Source organism: Canis lupus, chromosome 13 (assembly GCF_048164855.1).
Source record: "Canis lupus baileyi chromosome 13, mCanLup2.hap1, whole genome shotgun sequence".
In the NCBI taxonomy this organism is placed as follows: domain Eukaryota; kingdom Metazoa; phylum Chordata; class Mammalia; order Carnivora; family Canidae; genus Canis; species Canis lupus.
The window spans coordinates 7,319,581-7,345,793 of record NC_132850.1 but is presented as its reverse complement, the minus strand read 5'-3'; the positions used below and the strand labels follow the sequence as shown (position 1 = coordinate 7,345,793).

The 26,213-nt window shown below is 40.3% G+C and overlaps 1 protein-coding gene across 4 annotated transcripts in view; it reads left to right on the top strand.

Moving 5' to 3' along the window:
- THRAP3 (thyroid hormone receptor associated protein 3) overlaps positions 1 to 26,213 on the top strand; it is a 66,896-nt gene that overhangs the window by 9,017 nt on the left and 31,666 nt on the right. For 3 of the 4 annotated variants that reach the window (XM_072771924.1, XM_072771926.1, XM_072771925.1), the window contains one exon: positions 16,848 to 16,951. The exons of the other annotated variant lie outside the window; for it this stretch is intronic. The gene's annotated coding sequence lies outside the window, so the exon portion shown is untranslated. The remainder of the gene's footprint in view (positions 1 to 16,847; positions 16,952 to 26,213) is intronic. 4 annotated transcript variants of the gene reach the window in all.

Here is a 26,213-nt window from a genome sequence, read left to right as displayed (position 1 = left end):
TAGGATGAGGAAGGAATATCTTATTGCCTTATTCTCTTCCTTTTTTGCTATGGAGGCTACTTAACATTGAAGGATACACGTATCATGAAACTTGTTTGATAGAGAATGTTTTCTGTTCCTTTTTCAGCAAAATATTTTCAGCTACAGTGCTAAATCAATAGGGCATGCTCATGGTTGTATATGATCTTTGGTGCCTAGAGGCCTTGGTTATCAGAAGAATGTGATGAGAAATGGAAGTCCTTGCTTCCTCTTCAGAAGCCTTTTTTTTTTTTTTTTTTTTAGCTGAGACCCTGGAGTAAGTTGCTTAAGGCTTGGGAGTGTATCTGTTCAATTTCAGATGGAGATAGAAATCTCCATTCCCAATTTTCCCACATCCTTCGCAACACTTACTTTCTGTGTGTATGTAATGTTTAATGGTAACTGTTAAAACCTATTAGAATGGCTATTTTTTTTTTTCTTTTTTTAAAATTTTTTTACTTATTTTTGATAGTCACAGAGAGAGAGAGAGAGGCAGAGACACAGGCAGAGGGAGAAGCAGGCTCCATGCACCGGGAGCCCGACGTGGGATTCGATCCCGGGTCTCCAGGATCGCACCCTGGGCCAAAGGCAGACGCTAAACTGCTGCGCCACCCAGGGATCCCTGTTAGAATGGCTATTATGTGCTTGTGGCTATTTGTATATTTTTAGAGAAATGTCAACTCAGGTCTTTAGCTTATTTTTCATCTTACATTTTTGAAGCTTTTTTCCCCCTTAAGTAGGCTCCAAGCCCAATGTAGGGCTTGACCTCACAACCCTGAGATCAAGAGTCACATGCTCCACAGCCAGCCAGGTGCCCCACATTTTTGAAGCATTTTAAAGTAAGTTTCAGATATCAGTACATTTCACACCTAAACACTTCAACATGCAGATCATTAGCTAGAGTTCGATATTTGTTTTTGATTCCCTTTTAAGGGAGAGAGGTAAAATTTACAGACTAGAATGTGATTGTCATTTAATTTATAAGTGCTTGCTTGGATGGAGAGGTTTTGGGTACCATTTTTTAGCTGAAATAGTTTGCTTTTCCTCTGATTTAGTGATGATGTTTGTCTTGAGTTAGATTTATTTTTGTCAAATTAGCATTGTGACCACATAATTTTATTTTTTGAACCAGGAACACCACTGAGAGAGAGGATGCTGTTAATAATATGCTGGTCCAACAGGTGTAAAATATCTTGAGCAAACTTAGATGTAATGTAAGGTCAGTTTAAATATTGAAGAAGCATATTTATAGATTGAATTTTTTTTCAAAGTAAGTGCTTAGTTAAGCACTTCACATGTGTTGTCTCATTTAAGCCTGTACCTCAGGAGGTTAGTGAAGAGCCTTTTGTTTTACAAATTATGAAGCTGAGGCGCATGGGATAGCCTAGGAAGAGAGGATTTGAACCTGGATCTGCTCTAAACCTCCCTCCTCGCCGCGGTGCTGTACTGCTCAGAGTAAGAGTCCAGGGAGTAGATGGGTCAGTAAAATAAAACAGAGTCCTCAGAAGGGCCCTGGGTGGCTCCGGTAGGTATCTTCCTTTGGCTCAGGTCCCAGGGTCCTGGGATTGAGCCTGAACCTCGAGTCCCCTGTTGTTAGGGGAGCCTGCTTCTCCCTCTCCCTCTGCCTGCTTCTCCCCCTGCCACATGTGCTCCATCTCTCTGTCAAATAAAATTTAAAAATTGTTAAAAAAAAAAAAGAGTCCTCAGATAAAAATCTCCATTTTGTTACTGTCATGCTTATTATATGTGAAGTTATTTAACTCTTAGAAATAATAGGCTTGAATTCAGCTGACAGACTTTGTGACTGATTCACCTTGCTGCAAATAGAATGACAAGATGTATTTCAGAATTGATAATATTTGCCTAGTTTTTTGTATGTTTTCATTTTTGAAATGAAAGTATACCTTCCTTCCTTTGAGAGACTTAATATACGTATTTGACATGAATATAAAGAATATGAGAAAAATTGTGCAGTTCAATATCTTATGAAACTTAATATAGTCCCATACTGTCATTTCTTTTATTATAAAGTGGTTATTAAATGGTTTGGATGTGTAAAAGTGATGAAAATCCTGTCTCCTACAAGTTTAGGCATGAATGGAACCAGTGATCTCTAGTGCTGTTTTGACAGTTGAGTAAACAGTGTTGGTTGAGCACACTAGAAATTCTCAGATGTAGGTGTTTTAAACTCCATTTGAGTTTAGCCATTTCAGTGAATAATCTCTCAACCAATAGGACTCTTGGCTCAGAAGCCATTGCTTTGAAATTTACTGGATGAATGATACTTAAGAGGGTCATTTGGGTCACCTGCCTGGGTGACTCAGTTGGTTGAGCTTCCTATTTCAGCTCAGGTTGTGACCTCAGGGTAGTGAGATCGAGTCCTGAGTTGGGCTCTGTGCTCAGCATGGAGTCTGTCCTCTCTCTGCTCTGCATCCGCGGTCGGGCCTGCGCACACTCCAATAAATAAAATCTTTAAAAAAAGCGTCGTTTAACTGTTGCAAATGCTTTGTCATACTAATTATGACTATTTTTTTGTATTTTTGAACATCTCTTTTGGAGAATGAAACTTAGTGAAGTTTTTTTTTTTTAAGATTTGTTTATTTGAGAGAGGGCGAGAGTGTGGGAGAGAGCACCCACAGGAGCAGGGAGAAGGAGAGAGAATGTTGCAGATTCCCCACTGAGCACAGAGATCAAGGTGGGACTTGATCTCACCACCCTGAAATCTTGACCTGAGTTGAAATCAAGTGTCAGAGGCTTAACCAGCTGAGCCACCCAGGTACCTTGAAGGCGTTTGGTTTTTTTTTTTTTTTTTTTTAATTCTTTAAAGATTATTTATTTGAGAGAGAGAGCAGAGGGCAGAGGGAAAGAGAAGCAGACTTCTTGCTGAGCTGGGAGCCTAAATCGGGGCTTGATCCCAGGACCCTGGGATCATGACCTAAGCCAAAAGCAGATGCTTAACTGACTGAGCCACCCAGGCGCCCAATTTTTATTTTTATTTTTTTTACTGAAAAATTATTTAACATGGTTCATTCAAAGTGCCAACTTCCTGATAAAACCTAATACCCGCTCTCATCATTGAGTTATATTTGCATACATGAACCAGGAATGTAGTAAAAGATAACTTAGTTTCAAAGTTGTCATCTGAATTATTGCTGTGGCTATTTGGAAAATAAGATTTATGTGTTAGAGTATACATAAACTGTAACTTTGTGTACACTGTTATTCAGCTGGGATTTTGACTTGCTCTTCTCTGCTTATCTTATTCTAGTAACTAATCTGAGAGCTGCCAACAAGAAATAAAGGGTTTCTGAGGAGAGAATCTTTGGTTTCCTTGTTGGGTATTAAATATCACTGCAAAGCTATAGGGATACAGGCTTTGTCTTCTGGATTGGTCATCCTCCTTCCTTTACTCCTTTTAGTGAATGAGAAACCATTGTTCAAATACATAAATCCTGGATACACACTTTTTGTTGCATGTCTCCCATCATAAAGTATTATGTATGCAAAACTTGGCTTTTCCTATAGTAACTCTTGAGTAATCTAGTTTCCTGTTGAAAATACTCCTTTTTCCTGTTGAAAACTCATTTTATCAGGCACCTGAGTAGTTCAGTCAGTTAAGTGTCCGACTCTTGATTTCGGCTCAGGTCAGTCTCGGGGTCATGCCATCAAGTCCCCAGTGGGGCTCCCCCATGCACTGAGCTTGGAGGCTGCTTGGAGTTCTCTGTCTCTCCCTCTGCCCCTCTTCCTGCTCAGCAGTGTGCATGCATACTCTCTCTGTCTAAAAAACAAGAAACCCAAAAACTTACTTTTTCTTGGGGTGCCTGGCTGGCTTAGTCGGTAGAGCATGCAGCTCTTAATCTCGGGTTCATGAGTTCAAGCCCCACAGTGGGTGTGGAGATTACTTAAAAAATTCTTAAAAAGCAAACTTTCCTTGACTTTTATTATAAATTTCTTTAAAAAAATATTTGTTCATGAGAGCGAGAGAGACACACACAGGCAAAGGGAGAAGCAGGCTCCATGTAGGGAGCCCGACGTGGGACTCGATCCCAGGTCTCCAGGATCACGCCCTGGGCTGCAGGCGACGCTAAACCGCTGTGCCATTGGGGCTGCCCTTGGCTTAGTTTTTTGAAGATGATTCTGGAAATGGTTACCTTTATGGATTTGATTTGTTGTTTGGTGATTATGTAAACACTTTGCTGGGGGGATAGCCTCTCCCAATTTTCTGGATCCCCCCCCCCAACTAACCTTTTAGAGTACCGTGTGCAATGTGGTTTACATATGTCAGTTCATTTAATTTTACATTAGATTATAAAATTAGTGTATCTACTCTTTAGAGATGAGGAAATTAAGATTATACATCTTATCAAGCCTGCAGAGAAGTGGAGTCACGATGCTAATCCATGTTAGTCTTGTGTTTGCAAGGCTCTTATTTTGATATGCTGTATTCAACCGATAGGTGCTTATCGTTCAATAAGGAGTTGTTTCTTTGATTTGACCCTAAGAGAATTGCTTTATGAATCCTATTCAGTCTTTAGAAGTGTTTGCAAAAATCTGAATGTGTTTGACCAAGAAGTTTTTGAGGTACCTGGGAATGCATGTACTTTTCTTTTTTTTTTTTTTTTTTTTAAATTTTATTTATTTATTCATAGAGACACAGAGAGAGAGAGAGAGGCAGAGACACAGGCAGAGGGAGAACCAGGCTCCATGCAGAGAGCCTGACGTGGGACTCGATCCAGGGTCTCCAGGATCACGCCCTGGGCTGCAGGCGGCGCTAAACCGCTGCGCCACCAGGGCTGCCCTGCATGTACTTTTCTGTCCCTATCCTAGAGAATTTTTTTTTTCCCCTGTCTAGAGACTGGGAAAGGGAATCTAAAAGGGAGCACAATCACAGCGGTTAGCAATGTATAAACCTTTTTTTCTTGCTTTAAAAAACATGCACTATGAAGACATCCAAAAGAATAATAAAAGCAGTACTCATATTATATTTAAGAGATCAATTTAATAAATGTATGAAATAAAGCTCTCCTACCACAGTTTAATGCCTCCTAACCATGTTTCTGATTTTTTTTTTTAAAGATTTTATTTATTCATGAGAGACACACAGAGAGAGAGGCAGAGACACAGGCAGAGGGAGAAGCAGGCTCCATGTGGGGAGCCCAATGTGGGACTCAATCCCCGGTCTCCCGATCACACCCTGGTCCAAAGGCAGCGCTAAACCGCTGAGCCACCCAGGGATCCCTGATTTTGGTGTTTGTAAGATACCTGTGCATTTTTCTAGATTTCTCTTAAGTATGTATGCTTTCCTAAACAAAAGACAGTACCATTTTTGTGTGATTTTAAGCTTCATATAAGTTGTTTAAAGATTTGATTTATTTATTGAGAGTGAGAGCAAATGAGCCAGCGAGCAGAAGCAGGGAGGAGGGGCAGACTCCTGCTGAGCAGGGAGCTGGATGCGGGACTCCTCCCCAAGACTGCAGCAACCTGACCTGAGCAGACTGCAGAAGCTCAACCATCTGAGCCACCTGCATGCCCGCCCCCCCCAAGTTGCTGTTTATTACCCATTAATATTTGTAACTCTTTCTGCTCAGGCTTGTGTTTGTGGGATTTCTTTACGGTATATTTGTTCTTCATTTTCACTGGTATGTAGTATTCATTGTATGAATAGATCACTTTATCTGTTTTTCTGTTGGTGCTCAGAGAGTGCTGCCAAAAATACTTCAGGCAGACTCCCTGCTGAGCTCAGAGCCCTAAGTGGGGCCCTGCCTCAGGACCCTTGAGACTTGAGATCATGACCTGAGCTGAAACCAAGAAAAATCTTCCAGGTAACTGACAGAGCCACCCCACCCCCATTGCTCTAAAAAATAATCTTGTTTATATTTTCTGCTGGCTTGGGAGAGTTTCCCTTGGGTTTATACCTAAAAGTGCAATGGCTGGGTCATAGGATGTGCACATCTTTTTTAAGTAGGCTTTACTCCCAGTGTGGGGTTGAATTTATGACTGTTAGATCAAGAGGCTCATGCTCTCCTGACTCACCAGCCAGATGCCCTGGGATGTGCATATCTTTAACTTTATTAAATACTATCACAGTATTCTCCACAGAGATTATGCAAGTATATAGTCCATTAGAAACATTTCTGTTGCCATGAATCTTAATGACATGATATTGTTGGACTTTAAAAATTTTTGTTATTCTTACGAGTATAAAATACTGTAGTTTTAGATGGCCTTTCTCCAACAGTGAAGATTAATCTTTTCCTATGTATATCAGTTGTATAGGTTTCCTCTTTTTTGAATTGCTTGTTCATCTTCTTTTTTTTTTTTTTTTAAGATTTTATTACTTATTCATGAGAGACAGAGTGGCAGAGACACAGGCAGAGGGAGAAGCAGGCTCCACGCAGGGAGCCTGACGTGGGACTTGATCCCAGGTCTCCAGGATTACACCCCGGGCTGAAGGCGGCGCTAAACCGCTGAGCCACCCAGGCTGCCCCCTTGTTCATCCTCTTAGCCACTTTATTTTAACACTTATTGTTTGATATGCAATATACAGTTACTTGTTTCTATGTGTCACCCCACCAGAGAGGTCAGACTTTCTTTGTCATTGTATCTGTAGTGCTTAGGACACTGCCTGGCATATGGTAGGCATTCAGTAAGTATTTAATGAGGTAATCTTTATTTTTTTTTAACCTAAACAATTGAAATTTTTAGTGTTTATTGATTTGTAGAAGTTAGTATGTAGTCTAGAGTCTAGATTTTACACGACTACTGGTTTTCAAGGAAATAGAGGTTTAAATTTTTAGGAAGTGATGACTTGCAAGTTGGGCATAAGGATTAAAAAATGACAATTTCTACCATTTGAGACCTACAGTTTTGAGAATTACTGCTCATTAAGGGTTTATTCCTACATGGCCATTTGCACTAAATACCTTTGTTAATAAGCGAATGATGTAGAATCAGAGTTGGCAGACTTTTTCTCGAAAGATCCAGATAATTGGGGGCCAAGAGGTAAAACTGAGGTTATTATATAGGTACTTAACAATAAAGAAAACAAGTATTTATTATTGTTTACTTACTTATTTTTATAGATTTTATTTATTTGACACAGAGAGAACCTGGGGGCAGGGGAGCAGGCTCCCTGCTCTGTGCGGCCTGGGAACTTGACCTGAGCTGGAGGCAGATGCTTAACTGACTGAGCCATCCAGGTGCCCTAAAGATAGATACTTAAAAAGAGTTTTTAAAAATCTTGCTAAGTAATCTCTCTACGCCAAACGTGGGGCTTGAAGTCAGTACAGTGAGATTAAGAGTAGCGTACTTGGGGATCCCTGGGTGGCTCAGCAGTTTAGCGCCTCCTTCAGCCCAGGGCGTGATCCTGGAGTCCCGGGATCGAGTCCCCTGTCAGGCTCCCTGCATGGAGCCTGCTTCTCCCTCTGGCTGTATCTTTGCCTCTCTCTCCCTCTCTCTGTGTATCTCATGAATAAATAAATAAAATCTTTAAAAAGAAAAAAAAAGAGTAGCATACTCTATGACTGAGCCAGCCAGGTGTCCCTAGGAAACAAATGTTTTATTGGCAGAATGCAAAATGTAATAGTTGAATACAGTTTTTGTAAGGCAAGTGTGTTACAAGAGTGGAATTCACTTTGGAGGATAACATTTCACATCACTGGGGTTCAGAGTTAGCTTTTTCTATCAAAATGGATGGCAAATGTTCATCTGTTAATATTAGCTGAATTCTGTAGTGCGATTGTCAAAGATGACATATGTCATCTTTGAAATGCCTTCACACAGACTGATACTGCTGAATATTTTAATATTAATCCATGAGCACATGATTTTTTTGAGCATATGGTTTATTTGAGCACATTCATCACTTGGAAGGCATTTAAAGAATTCTGTTAGGTTCATTTCTTGATATTTGCCTTTTTGGGTACCATTACACTGCAGACTAATCCTTTCCAATGGAAGATTAGATGGAAGTTTTTTCTTTTTCTTTTTTTCTTTTTTTTTTTTAAGTAATCACACCCAACGTGGTGCTCAAACTCACAGCCCCAACCAAGATTGAGAGCCACACACACCACTGACTGGGCCAGCCAGGCACTCCTAGATAGAAGAGTCTCAGTTGCACAGTTAGATAGATTTTGAAAGATGGAGATTTATTTTGCACTTCCATTAAGATTGAAAATATGCTGGAAGTGTAGTTTGAATTAAGAAAATACGTCTTTCGGGGATCCCTGGGTGGCTCAGCGGTTTGGCCCCTGCCTTTGGCCCAGGGCATGATCCTGGAGTCCGAGGATTGAGTCCTGCATTGGGCTTCCTGCATGGAGCCTGCTTCTCCTGTGTCTGTTTCTGCCTCTCTCTTTCTCTCTGTCTCTCATGAATAAATAAATAAAATCTTAAAAGAAAATACATCTTTCAAATTTTTAAAAAATATTTTATTTATTCATGAGAGACAGAGAGAGAGAGAGAGAGAGAGAGGCAGGCAGAGACACAGGCAGAGGGAGAAGCTGGCTCCATGTAGGGAGCCTGACGTGGGACTGGATCCCTGGTCTCCAGGATCACGTCTTGGGCTGAAGGCGGCGCTAAACCGCTGAGCCACCCGGGCTGCCCATACGTATTTCAAATTTTTGTGGGAACAGCGATCTCATTGCTTGTGTTAGCTTTGACAGTACAGGTAGTGAATAAAGTAACTTGACATTACCTGAGGTTCAAACAGTGTTTAGTGTTAAAATTTGCCATAGTCTGTTTTTCCTAAAAGTGCTCTTTTGCTTTATATTTTTTTATTGAAATCATTAGGAAACATTATCAACTCTAAAAAAAAAAAGCTAATTTCTAAAGCCTTTCAGTATTCATTAATAATGTTTAAGGGTGGGGAGCCTGGATGGCTCAGTGCCTTCGGCCCAGGGGGTGATCCTGGAGTCCCAGGATCGTGTCCCACGTTGGGCTCCCTGTGTGGAGCCTGTTTCTCCCTCTGCCTGTGTCTCTGCCTCACTCTCTCTCTGTCTCTCATGAATAAATAAGTAAAATATTAAAAAAAAAAATAATGTTCTTCAGAAAATTTTCAGATTAAAAAACTGCAATAATTAATTTTGCTGCTAAGCTGTTGAACTGCTGTTTGGTAGTACAAATGAGGATGCACTTTCTATTTCTGACAAAAATCCACAGAACTGATGATGGTTAAGTCTACAAAAGTGAATTGACAGTAACTGAAGGTCAGTCTTGATAATACTGGCTCAACATGTGATTAAGTTCTTGGCAGAGTTCCTGCTGATGAATAGTACAGTGAATAACCATATGTTTGAAACACCTTACATTCCCTCCCTCCCTTCTTTCCTTCCTTCCTTCCTTCATTTAATTATTTATTTGAGAGTGAGAACATATGAGTAGGGGGAGAGGAAGAAGCACACTCCCTGCTTTGCAGGGAGCGCAATACAGCGGTTGATCCCAGGATCCTGAGACCATGACCTGAGCCAAAGGCAGCTGCCCAACTGACCGAGCCACTCAGGTGGCCCAACAACACCTTACATTTTCACAAGCTCTATCCAATTAAGCCCTACACATTCTTACCACCATCATTTGTGACACATCTTAGCAGATTCAAGTTCAGGTTGTATTAGTGTTCTAATTGAAAGATTAGAACATTTGAAAGATTCTCACCTAACGATCCACATGACTATTCATAGAGGCTAACTCTTCATTTTATTTTTTCTTTTTTTCTTTTTTTCTTTTTCTTTTTTTTTCTTTTTTTTTTCTCTTTTTTTTTTCTTTTTTTTTTTTTTCATTTTAAACCCAGCATTGACTTCCCCACTAAACAGCTATGCAATATATCTGTCGTATCTGTTGAATCAAGAGCCAAGGAACACCACTGAAAATCATCACCCACCCACCCCCCACCTTTTAACAAATGTTCTGTTGTTGAGTGGTTTCAGATTTACAGAAAATCTGAGAAAATATGAAATGTTCCTGTGAATACCCCCATACCCATTTCTCCTGTGAACATATTAGTATGGTATATTGGTCCCAGCTCATGAACCAATGTTGATGTATTCTTTTTTTTTTCTCTAAAGTCCTTGTTTTTTTTTTTTTTTTTAAATTTTTATTTATTTATGATAGTCACAGAGAGAGAAAGAGAGGCAGAGACACAGGCAGAGAGAAGCAGGCTCCATGCACCGGGAGCCCGACGTGGGAATCGATCCCGGGTCTCCAGGATCGTGCCCTAGGCCAAAGGCAGGCGCCAAACCGCTGCGCCACCCAGGGATCCCTAAAGTCCTTGTTTTATTCACATTTTCTTAGTTTTTACCTAATACTCCTTTTCTGTTCTAGGATCCTGTCTAGGATATACATTTAGTTGTCATGTCTCCTTAGATTCTTCTTGGCTGTGACACCTTTTCGGACTTTTCTTATTTTTGATGACCTTGACAGTTTTGAGGAGTGCCGGTTAGAACATCTTCAAGTGGGATTCTTGTCTTGAAAAGACTGGTGTTACGCATTTTAGTGAGAAAGACCACAGAGGGTAATAAGGTATCATTTCATCACATCATATCAAGGAATACATATTATCAGCATGATTTATTGTTGATGTTAATTAACTTTGATCACCTGGCTAGGTTTTTCCAGGTTAAGTGACTCCTTCACCTCCATACTGTACTTTTTGGAAGGGAACCACTAGACTAGACATTCTACTTCTGGTCTACCTTCTGGAGGGTGGAGTATATACATAAATTATTTGGGATTCTTCTGCATGGGAAATTGGTCTCCATTTATAACAGTATAGATTCATAGATGTTTTATACTTCAGGTTATCCATTACTACATTTTGTACTTTTTTTTTTTTTGGCTCTTGAGAACTCTTTCATTTGGACAGGAGGGTCCTTTTGACATATTCCCTTCATTGTGGTGGTTTTTGTATGTTTGTTTTTTGTACTTCCTTTCTGGCACTGCAGGATACTCAGGTTTATCCAATGTATTCCTTGCCCCAGCCCTAGAATCAGTCATTTCTCCGAAGAGGTTTGGTTTCTTTTTTTGGAGAATGTTATTACAAGTCAAAGTGTGTGGGTGCTGGGTGTGCTTATTGCTACTGGAATGTTACTGTTTATAGGTCTTCTCAGCTGACAAAGCAAGGAGATGTGTGTGTATATACATACAGGAAATATGTGTATATCAAGACATTTCATATACGTATAGAGAGATCTGTAAATATGTCTGAGGTATCCGTGTGTATCCATTTGTATTAGGCTAAACAGGAGCTTATACTGGTATATCCATTTCTAATCCAGGACCACCTGGACCATTCTACATTCTAGCCTTTCTTTTTTGTCTCTGGCTCCCCACTCCCAACATTGAGAGATTTGGCTCTTCCCATCTGCTATCCGTTTACTTATTAATTCCAGTATGCATGTATAATAGTTTCAGAATTGTTAACCCACACCCCTGTGGGAAACAAGTTTAACATCTAGGATACAGTGATGTGCATTTCCTTTTGCTGTTAGTTTTTCCTGTTCCATTCATGTCCGTGGTTGCTCATCTGCTTTTTTTTTTTTAAAGATACATTTATTTGATAGAGTGCACAAGTGGGAGGGAGAGATCATCTCAAGCAGACTCCCTGCTGTGCACAGAGCCCAATGGGAACTTGATCTCATGACTTTGAGATCATGACCCCTGAGGTCACAACCTGAGCTGACACCTGAGCTGAAACCAAGAGTCGGATGACTGCACCACTGGGGTGCCCCTGCCTTATTTTTTAATTGATTACTGATGTTGCTCTCATTGTCCTCAAGTTTTCCAGTCAAGAGGCTAATAGTCTTTTTTTTTTTTTTAAATAAATTTTTATTTATTTATGATAGTCACTCTCTATCATAGAGACAGACAGTCAGAGAGAGAGAGAGAGAGAGGCAGAGACACAGGCAGAGGGAGAAGCGGGCTCCATGCACCGGGAGCCCGATGTGGGATTTGATGCCTGGTCTGCAGGATCGTGCCCTGGGTCAAAGGCAGGCGCCAAACCGCTGCGCTACCCAGGGATCCCAAGAGGCTAATAGTCTTAAATTCATTTTCTCTGTACGCTTTTCTTTGGCTGCCACAAACATTTAATCAACTCACTGTAAATACATGGCTTTCTTATTAAGCTAACAAATGAACCACTCAGAAACTTAGTTTGGTTGCAGCTTCGTTTCTATTTGTTTTTTTTTTTTTCTTTTTAATTTTTTTTTATTTATGATAGTCACAGAGAGAGGCAGAGACACATAGGCAGAGGGAGAAGCAGGCTCCATGCACCGGGAGCCTGATGTGGGATTCGATCCCGGGTCTCCAGGATCGTGCCCTGGGCCAAAGGCAGGCGCCAAACCGCTGCGCCACCCAGGGATCCCTCTATTTGTTTTTATGAAGATTTTCTGTTGTGATGAGATACTCTGTTTTAAGTTTTCTAATTTTTTCTAACAGAATCCTGTTAGATAGGGCAGCCCTGGTGGCGCAGTGGTTTGGTGCCGCCTGCAGCCCAGGACGTGATCCTGGAGACCCTGGGTCGAGTCCCATGTCGGGCTCTCTACATGGAGCCCGCTTCTCCCTCTGCCTGTGTCTCTGCCTCTCTCTCTCTCTCTCTCTCTCTCTCTCTATGAATAAATAAATAAAACTTTTTTTTTTTTTTAAAAGAATCCTGTTAGCTGTGCATATTGTGATGAGTACTTAATTTGGTAATGTTGAGGGGGCAGCCCGGGTGGGTCAGTGGTTTAGCGCTGCCTTCAGCCCAGGGCCTGATCCTGTAGATCCAGGATCGAATCCCGTGTCGGGCTCCCTGCGTGGAGCCTCTTCTCCCTCTGCCTTTCTCTCTCTCTCTCTCTCTCTCTCTCTCTCTCTGTGTCTCATGAATAAATAAATAAAATCTAAAAAAAAAAAAGTAATGTTGATAAACATTCTTGGCACAGTTTCATTTTTTTCATAATAGAATTTTGCCACCTAAATCATTAACAAAATAATCTACACTGTTTCTTATTCTTTAAATGGGTAATGTTCAAAGTTCGCTTCTTGTTTTAACATACGGACATATGCTGGTAATTTAAAAATAGTAATAAAATGACAGTGCATGGTACTTGAACTATGGAGCTTAACTGCACCACTGCAGTCTGTAGCAGTGCAAAGTGATGACCACATGCAGTCTCTTTCGCAATCTCTCAACTCTGCTGTTGTGTGAAAGCAGCTATCTGTAAACGAAGGAACATGGCTGTGTTCCAATAAAACTATTCATAGATACTGAACTTGGAATTTCATAGAATATTCACACATTCTGAAATACTCTTTTGATTTTTTTTCAACCATTTAAAATTATAGAAACAATTCTTAGTTCATGGGTGGTAATAAAAAAAAATAGGTTGGGCTAGATTTGGCCTGCGTGCATCATTTGCTGACCCCTTAATGTAGAAGGCCCTGTATTTGTGACCGACTCATTTGGAAGTATTTTTTTCTCCACAAAGCCATTTGTAGTAATTTCACCAGCTCTGGATTCAGTGTCGATTCCTGTTGATGCCATGGAAGAGACTTAGAACAGACATTGCACAGTTTTTTGTGGTAAAACACTAAAGGTTTATTTGCCTTGCTGTCATAATCTCCTCAATCCCTAGTATTTTTTTCAATGGAAGTAGCTATGGTTGAAAAAAAATTTTTTTTTTAAGATTTTATTTATTTGAGAGAGGGAGTGTGTGCAGGATGAGGAGCAGAGGGAAGAGATGGACAGTCAGACTGTGCTGAGTGTGGAGCTTGACTCGCGGCTTGATCTCAGGACCTCAAGATCGTGACTTGAGCCTAAACAAAGAGTCAGATGCTTAACTGACTGAGCCACCCAGGCACCTCTAAATTTTGTTTTTTTGGTGGATATTTTGGGTTAACTTGAATAGAAGACACTGTTCTTTTATTCTCTTTTATGGGTATCTTACTGTTGACACTATAACACATTAGTCTTTTACAAGCAAGTTATGCTTGGTGGTTTAAAGAACTAGCTTTGAACTCAGGTTCATAGGAGCAGGCAGGGTCATCATTCTTGACTTTTCCTCATGTTCTTTATCTCAGGAAAAGATTACTGTGGGTTCTTGAGGTGAGATAAAAAATTCAATGGGATACCTGGGTGGCTTAGTGGTTGGGCAACGCATCTTCATTCAGTTCAGGGCGTGATCCCGGGGTCCTAGGATTGAGTACCCATTGGGCTCCCTGTGGGGAGTCTGCTTCTCCCTCTGCCTGTGTCTCTGCCTCTCTGTGTGTCTCTCATGAATAAATAAACGAAATCTTTAAAAAAAAAATTCAAAACTTTAACCATAGGGGGGTACAAAAGCTATGGTCCTAGAATATTTAGGAGCTATGTTGTCACTTAAGGTCTGGTAGTATTTAAAACGTGGGAGTATTCCGAGGTACATTGTGGTCTAAGCCACTCCTTTCCTTTACCTGGATTATTATGGGCAATATGTACCATTTTTTTCTGATTGTGCCCCATTGAAATCTGTTCTACACTCAGCAGCCGAAATGATCCTTCTAAAATATAATTTTGGTCATGTTACTCTTCTACTGAAAACTCTCCATTGGCTGCTCACATTTCCTGAAGAAAACCAAAGTCCTTAAGATGGCTTGCAAGGCCGTAGCTGTTCACTCATGTCTCTGTACTTTCATCCTCCCCCTAGAATATGACCTCTAGGAATGAAGAGATTATTCATGAGAGAGATGGGGGGGGGGGCGCAGAGACACAGGCAGAGGGAGAAGCAGACTCCTTGTGGGGAGCCCGTTGTGGGACTCAATCCTAGGACCCCAGGATCATTCCCTGAGCCAACTGCAGACACTCAACCACTGAGCCACTCAGGCGTCACAAGAGATTTTTAAATTAGTGAACCACCAATTGTCTAGAATAGTACCTGGCAGTGTGGTCGGTACTTAATAAATTTTTTTGTTGAATAAGTGGACAGTTAGAAGGGAAATTATGTAGAAAGGGAAAAGCTATATTATCAGCAGTGCCATGGTATTCTTGTTAATAATCTGGTATTTGACCAACCGAGGTTTGGAGACAGGCTGAAAAGTATGCCTATAACTGTCCAGATGACACAGGCAGGACAAGTTGGGGAGAGTGCATAAGAACTAGTGGAAGGGTTGACTTGGCTTTAGGAGTCTCCTTACAGTCACAGAATAACTAAGGGCTATATCCTCTGATTTGCTTCTTCACCCATTGCAACAATGGAAGATTGAAGACTTGTAGGGTGATAAAATTTTTGCTAGTCTCCAAGAGGAGATTAATTAATAGGAAAGAAATCTAATGGAGTAGTAAAATGGAAGGTTTTGTGTGTGTTTCCTAGCTATCTGGTTAGAATCCTAAGAATGGGTGTATCAGAATAGTTCATTTCTTTAATACAGTACATTGTAGAATAAGTGGTTCTCAGTCCTGGAGTAGTCATTGGGACTTCGTCCAGCTGACATGAGCCCCTGCATCTCCACAGTGAGAAACACGGAAAAAAGTTTGGGTTGATGTGACCTAGGTTATGTTCTAAGAATATGTGGAAAAATATTTTGCAGGAAAGATTTTGAAAGTCCTATATTTTTACTATTTATCAACTAAGTAAATGTAAACACTGTCATCAATTTGGTATAGGGTCTGACCAAATACTAATGTTATCTGGATAAAATAGTCTTACCCTGTTAGTTTTAAGAGTAGGTTTTTATTGCCTCTTCCTAATGTTGATTACCTGATTACCTTTGGTATAGGTCAAGATTTTATTGCTTGGGTTTTCAATTTACTTAGCAAACACATATCAGCATTAGGTATATAGAGTTTGCAGTCCTTTGAGGGAAATTGACCTTAGTAGATACAATGAGTGTAAGGAGAGACGTGTCTAGGGCAACATCAAGAAGTAGTCCTGAACTCAGCCTGTGTGCACAGGGACAGCTTGCTAGGGAAGGAGATCCCTGGAGGAATGAGTAGGCGTTTGCTTGGTGGGAGGAGAGGAGGCATAGGCTGATGGTTCACATGTATCAGGACACCGTAGCTTGAGGAAAATACAATCCTTTTCCTGGTTAGGTGGGCAAGGTTCAGCTATGTGCAAACCACAGATTTCAGGGAAAGCTAAGATGGGTGTTCTTAATTGAGTAAATGAGTAAATTGAGTAAATGAGTGAAGAGAGATTGTTAAAACCGCATCTTGATACTATTTGAATCTTGGGTATCGTCCTACTGTAGAGCAATATGAATGAATGGTACAGCTTTAACGAGCTAGCAGTAAGGACATTACATACTTGGTGATCTTGGAACTTTGTGTTCCTATTTGTTTTGGATAACACTACATAGCTTTGGTGAAAAGCCATGTTAGTGGTGTTTAGGTCTGAGAATATTTAAATAACTGGATCAGAAGGATTATTTAGTGTCTTGAGGGATTGAAGTTGGGGAGTTGTTTTAACTTGAAATGTGTCTGTTGAATTCAGTTCAGCATACCTCAGTTACATTTTTTTGTTTGTTTGTTTGTTTCAGATCTCTGATTCTTCTGAAGTAATTGTCCAGGTTAAATTATGGAGTTTGTGAATTAGTCTTGCATAATGCAAACCGTAGCACCTGAAATATTGCCAGTGAGAGTATCAGGTTATAAGAGGAAGGTTTTAGCTTTCCATTCTGCAGCTTTACTGTAGGGAGTTCGATGGATAAAAAAGTGTGAGACAGAAGATCCTAAGGTCAATATGCTTTGAGAGAGAAGCCTCTGTCCACTGGAGTGAAGTTGAGGGTTAAAGTGGAGTTTTTGCTTAGAGATTTCAAGCATCTATATTTCATGATACAATTTGCAAGGTTTGGGTAGTTGTCTTATCACTGCTTGTTTCTTCTCGTTCCAGAATTGTATCCTGACTTTGTAAATTGGAGAAGCCAGTAACACTGCCAGTGTTCTTTTGTGGTGGTGTCTGGGATCCGGTGCAAGTTGAATCATTGTTCAAATAAGGTAATTGCATGGTGGTAAAAGGACCTAATAATAACTTCATTGGCTTATAAAACCAGTCTTAGGTTAAGGGTTGTTTATCTAGAAGATTCCTTAATGGTCATTCAGGGTTCTTATTAAGTGATGTTTATTTTTCAGTTAAATAAACAAACAAGATGTTAAAGTAGCCCTCTTCTCTCTAATTTTCTTCTTAAGTTGTAGAATCAGCACTTACCTTTTTTATTTTAGCTGACTTCTGAGTTCTTTAATAACATGTTTTTTCAGTAGGCAGTATTGAAAAGATCATCCATAAACTTGACATATATATAGGCATCATTAATATTTTGGTGAATAGTCTCTTCATGCCTGTGTTATTTGGATATGTGTGTATTTAATCAAAATTGGGGCTAGACTTTATCTTGCCTGGTTCTTGTTCACATTCCCTGTTTAGATTTTTTTCTTTTTTTTTTTTTTTTTTAATTTTTATTTATTTATGATAGTCACAGAGAGAGAGAGAGAGAGAGAGGCAGAGGGAGAAGCAGGCTCCATGCACCGGGAGCCCGACGTGGGATTCGATCCCGGGTCTCCAGGATCGCGCCCTGGGCCAAAGGCAGGCGCCAAACCACTGCGCCACCCAGGGATCCCCCTGTTTAGATTTTTAAACATGGCATTTCCTCATGGATGTGGCATGTAATTTAAAATAATCTAAAAAATAAAAATGAAAAAAGTTATTTAAGATCCTTTTTGGTAGACATTTAGGCTCTTTTGCATATCTCCCTGTCTGGTAATGATGTGATAGACATGAATAAATTTATGTATACATTTGATTTTCCCTCAGTGTAGTTTCTTAAAAAGCATTTTATGTATTGTGTTTTGTTTTGTTTTACTTATTTTCTTAATACATGTACTAAAATCTTTCCTAGTCCCTTAGAAGGAATCATTTCCAACTCAGTTGCTTCTTTTGTTACTGCTTCTATGTACTCTTATTTTCCTACTTAATGATTTTCTAGTTTTTAAGATTATCTCTTTATTTCCCACCGTGGATGGTATTGATTTTCTGATAGAATTCCTGGACCATCTCACATGCTTCTATTTACTGTCACTGGTTATAATGTAATTCTGGTTAGTGCAGTATTCACTGTTACAATGTTATGACTGTGTACAACTTACAGCCAAATTGTATTACGTGTTATGGTTGATTTTCCTGTTTTGCATGGCTTTTTATTTTCTCTGTTGTTAATACCTTTTTTTTGGTCTGTCTTGCTTAATTTATTTGAGAGAGAGAGCGTGGGAGAGAGTGAGAGCACAGGCAGGGGGAGTGGCAGAGGGAGAGGGAGAAGCAGGCTCCCTGTTGAGCAGGGAGCCTAATGTGGGGCTCAATCCCAGGACCTTTGGGATCATGGCCTGAGCTGAAGGCAGACGCTTAACCAACTGAACTACTCAGGTGCCCCAGTAATTAATCTTATTTTATTTTATTTTATTTATTTATTTTTTCAGTAATTAATCTTTAAAACTCTATCCAGAAGTGTAAATCTTCTCAATACTTTAAAGATTTTAGCTGTTAGTTTTATTTTCCTGGAGATACCTTCTGATCTGTTCCATTTTGGATGTTCTCTAGGCAGCTCCCCGGTTGTCACGCTTCTATTTCAACAGCAGTATGCTCATGACTTTTTTCCTATGTCTCTTGTACTAGGTCCTGTTCTCTTTTCCCATATCCTTTCCTTTTTTTTTTTTTTTTTTTTTTATATCCTTTCCTTCTTGATTGAATCTCTTGTTTTGGAGGAGCACATTTCTCCCTTGGTTTCCTTAGAAAAGGATATGCAAGAGGTGTAAATGGTTTAGACAATCTTTGACCTCAGAAACTTTAGAACTTCTCTTTACCAACATTCTGAAATTTTATTTTATTTTATTTTATTTTATTTTATTTTATTTTATTTTATTTTATTTATTTATTTATTTATTTATTTATTTATTTATTTATTTATTTATTTATTTATTTATTTATGAATGATAGTCACACACAGAGAGGGAGAGAGAGGCAGAGACACAGGCAGAGGGAGAAGCAGGCTCCATGCACCGGGAGCCCGACATGGGATTCGAACCTGGGTCTCCAGGATCGCGCCCTGGGCCAAAGGCAGGCGCCAAACCGCTGCGCCACCCAGGGATCCCTGGAATTTTATTTTATTTAAAGATTTTATTTATTTATTCATGAGAGACAGAGAGAGAGAGAGAGAGAGAGAGAGAGGCAGAGACACAGACAGACGGAGAAGCAGGCTCCATGCAAGGAGCCTGATGTGGGACTGGATCCCGGACTCTAGGATCACACCAGGGCCGACGGCAGGCGCTAAACCGCTGAGTCACCCAGGGATCCCCCTGGACTGATCTTTTAAATTTATCTTTTTTCTGTTTCCATCTCTATTTTATGGAAGATTTTCTTGGTTGCATTTTCTAGCAACCCTCCAGCCCTGTGACAACCACCATTTCACTCTGAATCTATGAGATAATCTGTTTGTGATGCCTCATGTAAGTGGAATCATGCAGTATTTGCCTTATTGTGACTGGCTTATTTCACTTGGCATCATGTCTTTCAGGTTCATCAGTGTTGTTGCATGTTGCATAATTCTTTTTTTATTAAGGCTGAATAGTATTCCATTATGTGTATATACCACGTTTTTTTTTTTTAAAGACTTTTAAATTTATTTATTCATGAGAGACACAGAGGCAGAAACACAGGCAGAGGGAGAAGCGGGCTCCACGTAGGGAACCCGATGTGGGACTCAATCCCAGGGCTACAGGATCACGCCCTGGGTCAAAGGCAGCGCTAAACCGCTGAGCCACCCGGGCTGCCCTACACCACGTTTTCTTTATCTATTCTTCTGTTGATTGACATTTAGGTTCTTTCCACATCTTGGCTATTGTGAATAATGCTGCAGTGAACGTGGAAGTGCTAATAATCTCTTTGAGATCCAGATTTCACTGCTTTTGGATAAATACCCAGAAGTGGAATTGCTGGGTATATATTCTTTTATTTTTAATTTTCAGGAGCTCCCTTTTGTTCTCTGAAGCAAAGAGGTGAAATAATAGAGTATTTAAGATTGTGGATAGTTTCTTAATGTGTAAAATGAGAGTAGTAATAGTGTGTACCTCCTAGCAGGGTTGTTGCTTAAGTGAATTAATGTAGGTGAAGCATTTGGAGAAGTGCCTGGTATTACTATATTATTATGTTGCTGTCCTTTTATGATGGATACAGTATCTTTTATCTCTGAGAAAAAAAATTTTATCTCTGAGAAAATTAATAAATAGGCTCTCACAGGCCTGCCAAATAGACATTAATATTTTCTTTTTCAATGGCTTTTTATCATTTCTTTAATATATCAGGAATTTTATTTTGTTTATGGTAAGAAGGAATCTAACTTTCTGTGCCAAATTGTTTTTTCTAATATTTTATTTATTCATGAGAATACACAGAGAGGAGAGAGAGAGAGGCAGAGACACAGTCAGGAGGAGAAGCAGGCTCCATGCAAGGAGCCTGATGTGGGACTTGATCCCGGGTCTGCAGGATCACGCCCTGGGCTAAAGGCGGCGCTAAACCGCTGAGCCACCCTGGCTGCCCTGTACCAAATTGTTAATTAGTTGTCCTGACTACTGATTTATCCTTTTATCTAGTGATTTGAAAAGCCATGTTCCGGGAGTACCTGGGTGGCTCAGTTGGTTAAGTGTCTCTTAGTTTCAGTTTAAATCGTGATCACATGGATTGTGAGATTGGGCCATGTGTAGGGCTCCATGCTCATTGAGGAGTCTCCTTAAAGATTCTTTCACTCTGCTCCTCCTCACAACCTGTCTCTGTCAAATAAATCTCTAAAAAATAAAAAATAAAAGGGTGCCTGGGTAGCGCAATTGGCTAAGTGCCTGCCTTTGGCTCAGGTCATTATCCCAGGGTCCTGGGATAGAGCCCCATGTTGGGTTCCCTGCTTAGCAGGAAGTCTGCTTCTCCCTCTCCCTGTGCCCTGCTTGTGCTCTCTCAGTCTCTCTTTCTCAAATAAAATCTTAAAAAAGAAAAGCCACCTTTGTAAAATGTGTCTTACAGGATATTTTTTGGAAGGGTTATATTTCTAAACTTTATATTTTATTTCTCTAATCTTGTACTAATACTGTGTTTTTATTGTAGCTTTTATTTCATCTTTTACTTAGTGATGCAAGCCTTTCTTTACTTTCCACCCTCAGCAAACAAAATATAATTATTTCCATACTTTGTATTTTCATCCATAGGGAAATATGACATTTCTTCAAGAAACTTAAGTATTGGTAATAGAAAATAAAGACTAAAAGGATATGTACTTAGGAAATCAATTGCACAATTTTTTTTTTTTAAGTTTATTTATTCATGAGAGACAGAGAGAGAGTCAGAGACACAGGCAGAGAGAGAAGTAGGCTCCTGCAGGGAGCCTGATGTGGGACTCAATCCCGGGACCCCGACCTGAACCAAAGGCAGACGCTCAACCACTGAGCCACCCAGGTGCCTGCACAATTTTTTTTTTTTTAAGATTTTATTTGTTCATGACAGACACAGAGAGAGAGAGAGTGGGGCAGAGACACAGAGGGAGAAGCAGGCTCCATGCAGGGAGCTCGATGTGTGGGACTCGATCCGAGGTCTCCAGGATCACACCCCAGGCTGAAGGCGGCGCTAAACTGCTGGGCCACCGGGGCTGCCCCAATTGCACAATTTTTAAAATAACCATACTGGATGTTAACCTTTTAGGATTATTATCTTTGTCTTTGAAGGCTGCTTTTGATTTTTTTTGATTCTTTTGATTCAGTCCATAGATGTTTGAATCCTTGTTACTGTGTCTCCCCTGTGTGTTGGGGATACTGGCTGTGAGCCGGACAGACAGGACCTGTGTTCTTGGGGAGCTTACTTTCTAGTTTGGGGAGGCAAATAAGATGATTTCAGATTATCCTAAGTGTTCGGAGAAAAATAGAACTACCAGAGAACAGTGGTGGGGGATCAGTGAGGTTTCATTAGACAATACACTACAGGAGGCCTTTTTAAGTAGCTGAGATTAACAGGATGGGAAAGGAGCCAGCCATGCTCAAGGGTGCAGAAGAGTATATTTGGAGACAATGGCAAGTGGAAAGGTGCTGAGACCATAAATGCCTTCCTTGTTCAAGGAACAGAAAGAAGGCCATTGTGGCTTGGAGAGAGTGGCTTGAAATGGTGTTGGACAATTGGGCAAGGACCACATCAATCACTTCGTATTTTGAAACTATTGCAAGCCAGATCTTTCATATATAAATCTGATGAAATCAGTTTGTTTGTTTATTAAGGAATATGTATGTATATATACATGAAAATGATGTTCTAGGGAATAGATTTGTTTCTACAGATGGTTTATATGCTGTTGCTGAAGGAAATCCCACAGAGGAGCTGCACTGCTCACATATATCTGAACTTAGTTCTGGTTGAGTATTTGGATCTAACTGGAGTTGGAGTAGTTGTGTCTTTAGATGTAGAGAGCTTTGAAGAGTACTTTAATTAATTTTTATAATTTTTTTTTACCTTAATTAATTTTAAACAGAAGTGACAGGTTGGGTTCTTCTTGGTTTCTTTTGTAGATTCAGGGTCTTTTATAGGCTCAGGATAAAATCCAGAATGGTAGATCTTGAAATCATTTTTGGTTTCTTATGTAGAATTGTGTGTATATTTAAGACACTTCTCTTTTCCCCCTCAATGTGTCTGGTAAAGTGCAGCTACAAATGGAAAGCCATCAGGTGGTTATATGAACAGAAAAATCTTAGTAGATAGGATCTGTAAACTGCAAAAATAAATGATAAATTTATTTTTATTTTATTTTAAATATTTTATTTATTCATGAGAGACACAGAGAGAGGGAGGCAGAGACACAGGCAGAGGGAGAAGCAGGCTCCATGCAGGGAGCCTGATGTGGGACTCGATCCCGAGACTCCAGGATCGTGTCCTGGGCCGAAGGCAGGTGCTAAACTGCTGGGCCACCCAGGGATCCCCATAAATGATAAATTTAAAAGTAACTAAATAGGGGCTCCTGGCTGTCTCAGTCAGTAGAGCTTGCCATTCTTGATCTTGGGGTTGTTTGAGTCTGGTTGGGCATAGAGGTTACTTTTAAAAAAAGTAAATAAAAATAAAAGTCGCCAAATGATATAATATTGGACCAGGTTTAAAACTTGACCATTCAGGGATCCCTGGGTGGCGCAGCGGTTTGGCGCCTGCCTTTGGCCCGGGGCACGATCCTGGAGACCCGGGATCGAATCCCACGTCAGGCTCCCGGTGCATGGAGCCTGCTTCTCCCTCTGCCTGTGTCTCTGCCTCTCTCTCTCTCTGTGTGTGACTATCATAAATAAAACAAAACAAAACAAAAAAAAAAACAAAAAAACAACTTGACCATTCAAAAAGACATACATAATCATTGTTGTCCCATAGGACAGCACTGTCCAAAAGAAGTCCAGTATGAGCTATATGTAATTTTGGATTTTCTAGCAGCCATGTTACCAAAAAAAAAAAGGAAATGAAATTAATATATCCAATACTTTCTCATTTCAACATGTAATATAAAAATAACTAGTGACTTTACTTTTTTTTTTTTAAAGATTTTATTTATTTATTCATGAGAGAGACACAGAGAGGCAGAGACACAGGCAGAGGGAGAAGCAGGCTCCACGCAGAGAGCCTGATGTGGGACTCGATCCCGGGTCTCCAGGATCATGCCCTGGGCTACAGGCGGTGCTAAACCGCTGTGCCAACGGGGCTGCCCTGTACCAAGTCTTTGAAATCTTGTATTTATTTTCTTCCTGTGGCTCATCGCAGTCTGGACCTGTGACATTTCAGTGCTCAGTAGCCACATGTGTATTGGACCATACGGTTCTGAAATCTCATACATCTGAGAGAACGGAAAAATTAATACAATTTAATTATTGAATTATACACTCCCATCTTCCAAATATAATTTAAAGCAGTGAAAGAATAACATAATGAAACACACTTATTATGACTTATTACCGTCATCCTACTCCTTGTAATCTGCAAAGTGTCCATAGACCACTAGTTTTGAATCCCTTTCCAGGTATCCTCAAAAAGAATTTTGGATAAATTCTGGATTTATCCAGAATAAAGAATGGATTGCTTTAAAGGTGATTGCAGTGTGTGCCACTGGTTTCGCCCAAAGTATTAGTAATGATAATTTCATTTTAAAAAAATGGTTAAGTGTCACAATTGGATGTTCAGCTTTTAAAGAGGTTTACCATAATAAGAGCCGAAGGAGGCTTTATGTCATTAGTCAACATAGACTATAGTGTCTTTATTGAGTTAGAAAAGCTGAGAGTTCCTCTAAAAAGTAAAAAGATACTCCCCAGTGGCAACACGTACTCATTTAAAACTGGAACTAAAATTGTTGTTAACCCACCTGAGGGATAGAGGAGAACAGCCTCTGGGGTGAATTGGAGATTATTTAAGCTGCTGACTATGCTATGCTATTCATTCTGTTTTTCTAATGATGAAAGATTAATTGCCTAGATGGTCCTGAGCTTAGTAGACCCCCACTGAGAAAATTCTCAAGAGAAGATGCCGTATGGATTGCCTGCACTGGGAATATTGTGATGAACAAGTTCCAAATGAATGGCCCCTCAACTTGATGTTCCCTGCTAACATCCAGCAGCAAAGGGATTCGTTCTCCAAAGGTCATGACCTGAGAATGTGACCTTTTCTTGCTTCTGTATACCTCTCAGTGCAACACATGCTGATTTAGCTAATGAAGATATAAAACACTATTGTTCCGTGTAGGAAGATGTCTGATTATTTACTACTAATGGCAAGAAAATAGAATTCAGTGGTGAAACCTATTTGCTCGCTGAGAACTTCCTCAGTATGTCCTCCTCACCACTCTGGGGTTGTAGCTAAACATAGGTTGTGGTGTGAACCCACCAGGCATATGCCAGGCAGTTAATGTGCACTTACCTAGCTCCTATGGTGGTTTTGTGAGTGGTAGGTTACTTTTGGAAGATTGGGAATGGGAAGTATCTTACCCAGCTAATGATTGCAGGAGCCAAGAACCTAGTTCTTTTTTGATGCCAAAGTCATGACTCCCTCCAGAACCTGGCCCAGTATTAGAAAGTGACTCTCAGGAGTGCTGTCTTTTTGAGACAGGCATTTTGTTTATTTATTTTTACAGATTTTTTTCTTTTATTTTTAAGTAATCTCTATACCCAGCGTGGGGCTCAAACTTACCACTGGGAGATCAAGAATTGCATGCTTTACTGACTGAGCCAGCCAGGTGCCTGGGGATGGGGCATTTTATTTATTTTTTATTTTCTAAAAAAATTTGGGCAGGCCGGGTGGATCAGCAGTTAAGTGCCTACCTTCGGCCCAGGGCGTGATCTTGGAGTCCTGGGATCGAGTCCCATGTCGGGCTCCCTGCATGGAGCCTGCTTCTCCCTCTGCCTGTGTCTCTGCCTCTCTCTCTCTCTGGGTCTCTCATGAATAGATAAAAATAAAAAAAATTTTTTTTAAAGATTTTATTTTTATTATTTTTAAAAAAATTTTTTTAATTTATTTATGATAGTCACAGGCAGAGGGAGAAGCAGGCTCCATGCACCGGGAGCCCGACGTGGGATTCGATCCCGGGTCTCCAGGATCGCGCCCTGGGCCAAAGGCAGGCGCCAAACCGCTGCGCCACCCAGGGATCCCAAGATTTTATTTCTTTATTCATTTTGTCGCAGGCCCTGAGCTCAGGGCCCCATGGGGTTGGGCTCTATGCCCAGCGGGGAGTGTGCTAGAGAGTCTTTCTCCCGCTGCCCCCTCCCTCCCAGCGAAAATAAATAAACCTTTGGTGGGGGGGGGAAGCACTTTTGGGGAAAAAATGGCAGTGTCAAATATTTCCCTAAATGCCGGATAGGTGAAGTGAGCTCCCAGTTCATACAGTGAATTTTGGACTCTTGTCGACTTAGAATCAGCCTTAGCTTTTGGGGTTGCTAATCAAACGCATAGTTTGTTAATATGTATTTTCTGCTCTCTCACAGTGATTCTGTCAGCTGTTAGAAAGTATTCACACTTCTAAAAACAAGTTGATGAAACAGCCCACAACGGGAATGGTATTTTGGACTACTCACATCCTGGAATCAGGAGATAGCTTAGGGTTGCACTTTGGAATTTGCTTTAAATGTGTTTGAACGTAAATTGGAGTGATTGTTGTTTGCTGATAAATAGTTATTCCTGTGGACTTCTTTGCAGAGCACACATGGAGAAGCATGTAGAGGTGAG